Consider the following 8,478-nt stretch of genomic DNA (forward strand, 5'->3'; position numbering starts at 1 on the left):
ACTTCCATGTGTAAGAAGCACACTAGTGAAGTGGTTAGCATTGCTGCCCCACAGCCTCACAAAGATCCCTGGTTCAAATCCACCTGCTGGCTGCAGCCATTTTGTGTGTAGTTTGCATGTTATCCCCATGCTTGTGTGGCAAGAGCATGTAATTGGTAAATTGCCTGTTGGTGTTAATGTGAGTTTTTAATGTGAGTCTGTCTGTGTTGGCCCCGAGACAGACTGAAGAAATGTCCAGGCTGTATCTTGCCTCTTTCCCAATGACAGCTAGGATAGTCTCCAGCCCCCGGTGACCTTAACAGGATAAGCAGTTCCAGATAATAGAAAGATGGTGGTCTTCCATGGGAACATAATTCCATCTACATATACTAACAAAAAACGAATTCCACTTTTAATTTGGAGAATATGATAGAAATGTAAACCCTTTCACAATACACAGCACATATAAAAACACAACATGTCTTTTTTTGTGGCCCTTTTATTTGCCAGCTTTTAACCCTATAAAACATTTCATCAGTAATTATATCAGGGATTTGACTTATACCTGCCTAAGCTGACTAAAGGGAAAAAAACTGACATTTCCTACCATCCATGTGAGTCAGATTCTGTCATGCAGAACTGGTTCAAATGCTCCCTTTCTTCATTACTCAGCAGAATAATGCGGGATAGTACTGATGCTCTGCGATGTTACATATAAAGTAGTCATCATGATGATGATGATGATTATACTGTACCTAGTCAGTTACAAGCAGGGGCCCGCTCTGCCTGTAGTATGCCCTTGATGAGAGATCAGCCTGTAATCTTATTCTCACAACTCACAACTCTAAGAATACATCCATTAATGAGCAGGATACAAATGATTAAACCACCACTGAGCACATAAGTGACGATTGTAGGTTTGTATTTAAGCTTAAAAAATTATGCCATTGTCTAAATGAATTACATTGTCAAAAATCACCATGCATCATCATCATTGTCATCATTTTCTACCGCTTAATCGAAGTTGGGTCAAGGTGGCAGCAGGCTTCTTCTGGTCACTACCCAAAGCTTGTGACCGTAGATGAGGGTTACAGCTTAGACTGACTCGTAAATTGAGACCTTTCCTTTTTTGCTCAGCTTCCTGTTCTCTAAACTGGTTTGGTACATTTGCATTACTGCTGATGCTGCACCAATCTGCCTGTTAGTCTCATGCTCCATTTTACCCTCAATGGCCTCAGATTAAGAGATGCTGACTCAGTTTTGGAGTCAGGTTTTGGTCCTATGAAGCTAGCAACACCACATCATCTGCAAAAAGCAGAGAAGCAATCCTGACATCCTCAAACCTGTTGGAGGCCAATACAAACTTAGAAAGTGTTTCCTTGTTGCCAAGCATGTACACACAACTCTCACTCTGGTTATACAGAGACCAGATGGTCCACTGGTCCCAGCACCCCATACTCCCACAGTACTTCACACAAGTCATCCCGAGCGACACAGTGATAAGCCTTATCCAGTTCCACAGAACACATGTAGACTCCCACGACCTCTCCAGTAGTCTGTGTGTGGAATCTGGATGGAATCTACATTGTTTCTTCTAAATCCAAGGTTCCACAGGCAGCCTGAACTTTTTTTTTCTAGCACCATGGCATTATCTTTCCCAGGGAGGATGACTACTGTGATAACTTTTTAAAATATATAGGAACCACCACCTAAGTCTGCCAGTCCACAGGTACTGTCCCCATCCTCCATTCAACATTTAAGATCCATGTCAACCAAGAAGCCCAGCAATGTGGTGACTTTTGGCAGCCAAAAGGGTGACTCTATCCACACCTGGCACCTTCCCACAGAGGAGCTAGCTCAGAGACATCTGGCAGAGAAATAAATAATGTTTCCCCTGAGTCTTCAGACTCTGTCTGAATCCTCAACCAAAACCCTGACAAGAAGCTCTTTTGGCCTTATGGTACCCCTCTGCTGCTTCTAGAGCTTGACAGCTTCCTTCACTACCGGTGTCTATTAGCAGGTTCTCAGATTCTGCCATGAGAGGTCTCAGCAACCATAACTCGAAGAAGTTGCTTCAAAAGTGGAGGTTTTGGACATGATCCATTTAGATTCTATGTCTCCAGCCTCCCTGAGAATGCAGGAGAAAGTCTTCCAGAGGCAGGTGTTACAGAACATGTAACAACAACGAACGAGGCTCTGAGCCAGACATACCCAGTTCACCCTTAGTACATACTTGGCTCTGCCAGGTTTATCCAGCAGTCTTCCCTGCCATCTGATCCAACTCACCACCAGGTGGTAAGGAATGGACAGATCTGCTTTTTACTTTACCCAGACATACAGCTGAAAATCTGACGATATTACTATCAGTTGATTCATTTTTGGTTGCTTGTCAACCTGCTGCCTGGATTAGTTTGGTTTTCTGTGTCATATGTTCTTCATTCAAAAAGTTGTGGGTAAATAAAGTATTTTTTAATAAACGTTGCAAACATCCCACATGCTTGGAAATGGCACTTCCTTGTACTGTGGTCAACTGCGCACAATGAAAAACGTGATAAACAGCTTCCCAGTCACAGCAATTTGAGGATTTAGAAGATTTAGGCTGATAGAATTGATAGATTATTAGCATACTCTCGTAAAATCATAAATCATTTACAATGATTAACTTTTACTTCCTGTTATTAACTTTTTTCCTGGTAGCCTCTCTGATGACCTTCTAAACAGTACGTGGTGTTTTTTGGACTACTGGGGATTATAAACTACTGTGCATACACAATACTACATTCTGCTTTCACTCTATTTTTAGTCATTTTCAGTCTCTGTAGTTGGCTTGCATCTCTCTATAGTCATTATGTGTTTCTTTCAGTGGTAAGAAAGCCTCTGAAAGTGAAGGAAGAGAAAGATTTTTGAATTGAGGAAGACTTCAAACAGGGGCAGTATGGTGGTACGGCGGTTAGCGCTGCTGCCTCGCAGCTAAAATTTACCCGGTTTGAATCATCAGCCACCTACGGCCTTTCTGTGTAGAGTTTGCTTGTTCTGTGGGTTTCCTCCGGGTAATCTGGTTGTCTCTCACAGTCCAAAGACATGCATGTTAGGTTAAATTGCCCATAGATGTGTGAATGGTTGTCTGTCTGAGTATCTCTGTCTGTGTTGGCCTTAGTATAGACTGGTGACCTGTCCAGGGTGTACCCACCTCTCATCCTATTACAGCTGGCATAGGCTCCAGTGCCCCGCGGCCAGAAACAGGATATGGAATTAAACATAATAAATGGGTGGATAGGAAACTTAAACTAACACAAACCTGTGTGATACAAATTACATGTCATTTCATACTTTTAAACTCATAAAATAATAGTAATTGAATATGAGGATTACATCTCAAAAACGTTCTATTTGAACAGGAAGGTCAAAAATATCTAAGGAGGAGTCACCATCTTTGTTTTTATAATGGCTGATGACAGTGATGACGACAGAGAAATCTTCAATTTAAACCCAGAATAGAACAGGGAGCCGCCTAATGAAACAAAAAGACCTGAGGTGGGAGAGGCTCTGTCTCTCTCTCTCCAGAGACCCTCGGTTCTTATTGATCCTCACACACTTCCTGCCGGAAGGATGAATCGACGGGAGCTGCAAGGGGGCAGGGGACCCATCAACCTCCTCCTCATCCTCGGACCAGTTAATGTCTCTCACTTATCTGTGTTTTATTCCTTTTTTCCACGCCTCAGATCTTATGTCCTTAAACTCATCATATTTCTTCTTCATCTCTCCCCTCCCCCCACAAACGGCCACTGTTTTCAGTCCTTTAGACAAACTTATTCATTTATTTCTCTGCTCAAACATACAGTACAGTTCAATGGCCCAGGAACCCACACCAACAGCACTGCCTCCTCAGTGGGCATCATTGATCAAGAGTTCAAATACATACCACATTTAGACTTCAGAGGGGCGAGGCAGAGGTGGGTGGGGGATCTGAAAAACAAAAGGGAAAGAAGAAAGATGCTTTTGATTAGATTTCCTGTGAAAGCATCTAAAGTGGTTTAGATAGAGATTGGCCTCCTGGGGCTGTTTCAATGTGATCAATATGTCAGCAAGCTTTAATAAGAAACTGTTCCTCTCTGTGTCCTAAACAACAAAATGAAGTATATTCAACACACTGTTCTCTGTCTATCTATTTATCTATATATCTATCTCATACTCTATTTCTGAAGATAGTGACTCAGGCAGAACTCTGCCCTGTTTAAAACAACTTTAGTGATCTGTTTGAAAATTTTAATTAGAGATTAAAGCATTTGAAGAGTTACCAGATGTGAAAACGCTAGGCAATAGTTTGTATTTCTCACAGACTGGATTGTAAACTAAACACAGCCAGATTCTACTTTCTTGACTGATTGATACCAGCAAATAAAATGCATCTCTTTCATCTGTTGCTGCTCTTTGTTCGGTTTTCAATCTTGCCCAAATTCTTATATTTGTCCAAAGCTGAACTTTACTATAATATGGTAACACTATAAAGGGTTAATAAGCTACACCATATTTACTTTTTAGATCATTTATAAGCTATTCATAAAAAACAACTTGTGGAAAACATTTAGAAATCATATACCTTTAAACTTTTCTGCAACCTGACCCACCAAGTGTTATCAGTAATGGGTCAAAACTAATCAGTAAAGCATCTCAGTCTGTGTAAGTCTGTCATGGTTTAGTGCAGAAGCTGGACAAAAAAAAATTTCTAAGTGAATAACATCATGTCTTTCCTCTATATGTGTGAGGTACTGACTGGTGTCACATCTCATCTCAGAGTGTGAGAAGTGACAGTCACATAGCTGAGTCACACCAAATTCAATTTGCAACTGTAAGAAATTAGCAGCACTGATCCTCAGATAACCTGCTGGGAAAACGTAGGTGTGTGTGTATTTACTGTGTCACCCTGTACCTGAGCTTGCATCTCTCCTGCTGCGCTGGCAGGAGATGATGCATGATGTGTGCAGTGATGTCATCTGAGCCATTCTGGAGCTCAGCCTAAGATAGCACAGTAAACCATACAATCAGTGACACTGTCAACAACACAAGAAAACAATGCCAGGAGCGTCAGCATGTTTGTTAGTCAGGTGCTGGAAAGTCTTGCTGTTTACCTTAATCAAACTTGCTCCAGGATTCATGATGTACAATGGTGGAAAGCAGGAAATGTATTATTCACAGGAATTTTGTTTTCTAATTTGTCACTTACTAATAAGGTTTTTATATAAAACAACAATGTAAACATGATGACAAACTGCATCTAAATGCATTATTATAGATTTACCACAGTAAACAGTAGAGAAGGTTTTTACATTCAGGTCCACCATCATTTAAATGCAGTTTACACATTACTACATGAGTATTTGTCTATATATACCTAAAGCAGCTATAAGTCACTTCTTCCTGCATTTGCATGAGTACTTTTACTTTTCATACTTTAAGTACACTCTGTTAAAATAGATGGATAATGCACCGCAGGCCTGGTGGGTCAGTGGTAGAGCATTGGGTTGGAATGCAGAAGGCTGCGGGTTCACCCCAACAAGTGTGGCCCCGCCCAGCCACAGGAAGGCCATTCGGCATAAAAAGTCATGTCAAATAAATGTGTGGAACATGTTCTGCTGTGGTGCACCATCATACTACAATACCAAACATTTACTTAAGTAGAGAATCCAAATATGTCCTCTACCACTGATAATGAAATTTTTTTCAGACAAGATGTGAAGATTTCCGTTTGGACATTGAAGGAAGACAAGTGTTTTCTGCTTTGAACACCTTCACCTTCATTGAAAAATCCAGACTCTGTCAATTTATACTAATAAATTCCCTCCAAACATTTAACTGCTGGAAAGAAGTTTCCATATTTCATTTCAAAGTCAGTTCTCTCTGTGTTCACTGAAGGATTCAAGATTCCACATCAAACCTGTGGAAGTTGTATCCAGCTGCTAAATTAAAGACCAATTCCTGCTCATATGTGCGCTTCTCAAACTTATATCACTGCTTGGCCAAAACAAAAGTCACACACTTTGTCACAATATTTACTTCTGTCCAGAGCTTATGTATTGATAATCTTGTACTGATGATGGGAGATTCAAACCACAGCATTAAGTCTTCTTCAGCAAATCCCAAAGATTCTCAGTGGGGTTTAGGTGGCCAATCCATTTATGAAAATTATGTCTCATGCTCACCGAACCACTCTTTCACAATTTGAGCTAGATGAATCCCGGCATTGCCATCTTGAAATATGCCTGTGCCATCAGGAAAGGACAAAAAAAATCATTCAGTATATTCAGCTAGTCAGCTGACCTAAGTTTTTAGGATCCTACAACTGAAGCAACACCAGACCATATGCATGCATTATGAGTGTATCACTACATCTGCATCTCTTCTTACCCTGATTGATGTGCTCTGGAACAGGGTAGCTCTGGACTCATCAGACCATATGACCTTCTTTCATAGAGTCGAATTTTTATGATCCCTAAGAAATTAACACCAATTAACCTCGCTGATAAGTGGTTTTCTTAAAGCAGAAGGATGGGTAAAAGTTGTGGGATCAAATCCCAGCCTACCACTCAATGCTAGCAATTTCATTCTAACATGTATGTGCAATATGTGCTCAATGACAATACTGGTTCTTCTTCAGTCCCTTGAGTTCTCTTCTCATTGTGCATGAAGAAGTAATGTTACTGTCAATTTTAAACACAGTTTATAAATTTGGTGGTTTTCTTTGCTTGATTTAGCCCCACAGTTTGATTGCTATGATACAGAATTACATCTTTTTCCTAGGGATGTTTTCTGATCAAAATATGTGAAGCTACTCATTGCATCCGCTAGGATTGAATACTGAATAACAGGCTCCTACCTGTTTGGTAACTTGGTGGTGACTTTTTTGCCCGGCAGAGTATATTTTGGTGAACATGATCTAAATCCATCTGTCCCTTCCTCATCTGAGGTGAGAGGATGACCGTGTGGGGAGGGGAATGCGGAGGTGGGGCCTCGGGGTCATAGTAGAGGCCAACTCGATATTCAGCAAGTGGACTGGCTGATCCAGGATCACGTGGCCGGGTGATTCAGCCAGACAATGTCAGAGCAAATCAGAGCGCAGGGGGAGCCACCTGACAGAGGAGGTCTGTTACCATGGAAACACCCAAGGGGTAGAAGGGCAGGGGAGGGAGGTGTGATACGGGGGGTAAACTGACTGCATGCAAACAGAGGAAAAGGAAGAAAGCATAAAAGGGGGCAGAGACATTTCCAAAGGGGATTATACAAGACTGAAATGTTACTGAATGATTTATGCAAAATACAATGAATGACACTTCCCAAACACACACAAACAGGCACCAACCTCCCTTAGCAATCCTTGTTCTTCATACACACACTCCCACACACTCTTTGTTTCCATGCAACAGTCTTCGGCAGTTTATGGTCTGAGCTACTTAGTGGCACACAGGAGAAAAATCCTGAATGGTGTGTTAGTTCATTGAATGCATGGAATGAGATTTTCACAGCCACAGGGAAATGAATGGTGAGGCTGCTGAATGGGAAGCACGTCTGGGAGGAAAACAATCTTACCTGCCAAGCAAAAGAAGGAGTCATGAGGAGCGTTTACATAATTCTTCTCTCACCAAGGCTGATCTGCCCTGGAAACTGAGAACACTTCATTCATTCAAGACACAATATCAGAGCGAAGATAAGCTCATAAAACCCTCAGCTGGACTGTGCAGTGTTCATTAGGCCATGAAATCAAATGTGTACAGCAAGTGTTCAGACATACAGCACACAAAGGTTTAACCTAAACAAGCTGCCATTACAATATAAATCACAGATTGATAGGAAATTAACCAAAAACTAAGGCTGTTTAGAAATGTTAAATGCCAAACTGGATCTAGTTCCAGTCTTTCAATTATGAGATGTGTTTCTCTGTCTTTGGGGTCATGATGATTGTGAAGTGACTCCATACAAAACAAGAACTTTCACCTTGATGCATGAGGAAAATTGGACATAGGACACGGGTTTAGATTGGAGATAAGAACAATAACTCAATTGACAAACTTTGTTGCATGCTTACAAAAAGGCACTTGTACTACTCCTCCCTCTACCCCAGACCATCACCATCATCTTTTTGCCATATCAATAACACAAAGCCAAATTATTAAAAAGAATTTTGTGAATTAGTTCCCCATAATCTCTCTGAGAATTAAAGCTCAGTATCCCAACTCCTGTCCTCCTTTTTTCAGGCTGAGTAAGGCCTTTGGATCACTCCTCCCTAGCCTGCACCGCCACCGTCATCCTTCCTGCACTATCAGTAACGCCACTGGGGTCATTGGTTTCACAGTCGATGTCAGAGGAAGACAGAAAACATTATGTTTTCACAAATGACCCATTAAGAGCATTAAGAGGACATAGTGGGGAAACAGATGTAGGAAGAAACTGCAATAAAATAAAGACAAGATCAACTACAGTCAGAAGAGTCAGCTAAATAATTCA

The 8,478-nt window shown here is 41.1% G+C and overlaps 1 long non-coding RNA gene across 1 annotated transcript; it reads right to left on the reverse strand.

Moving 5' to 3' along the window:
• Window positions 1-2,415: 2,415 nt before the first annotated feature.
• On the reverse strand, window positions 2,416-7,842 carry LOC137128340 (uncharacterized). Its single transcript, XR_010914550.1, has 3 exons — window positions 5,431-7,842; window positions 4,910-4,995; window positions 2,416-3,945 (listed from the first exon to the last, which is right to left on the reverse strand). It is a non-coding gene; the product is annotated as an uncharacterized lncRNA (long non-coding RNA).
• Window positions 7,843-8,478: the final 636 nt, after the last annotated feature.

Source organism: Channa argus, chromosome 6, assembly GCF_033026475.1.
Source record: "Channa argus isolate prfri chromosome 6, Channa argus male v1.0, whole genome shotgun sequence".
Lineage (NCBI taxonomy): Eukaryota > Metazoa > Chordata > Actinopteri > Anabantiformes > Channidae > Channa > Channa argus.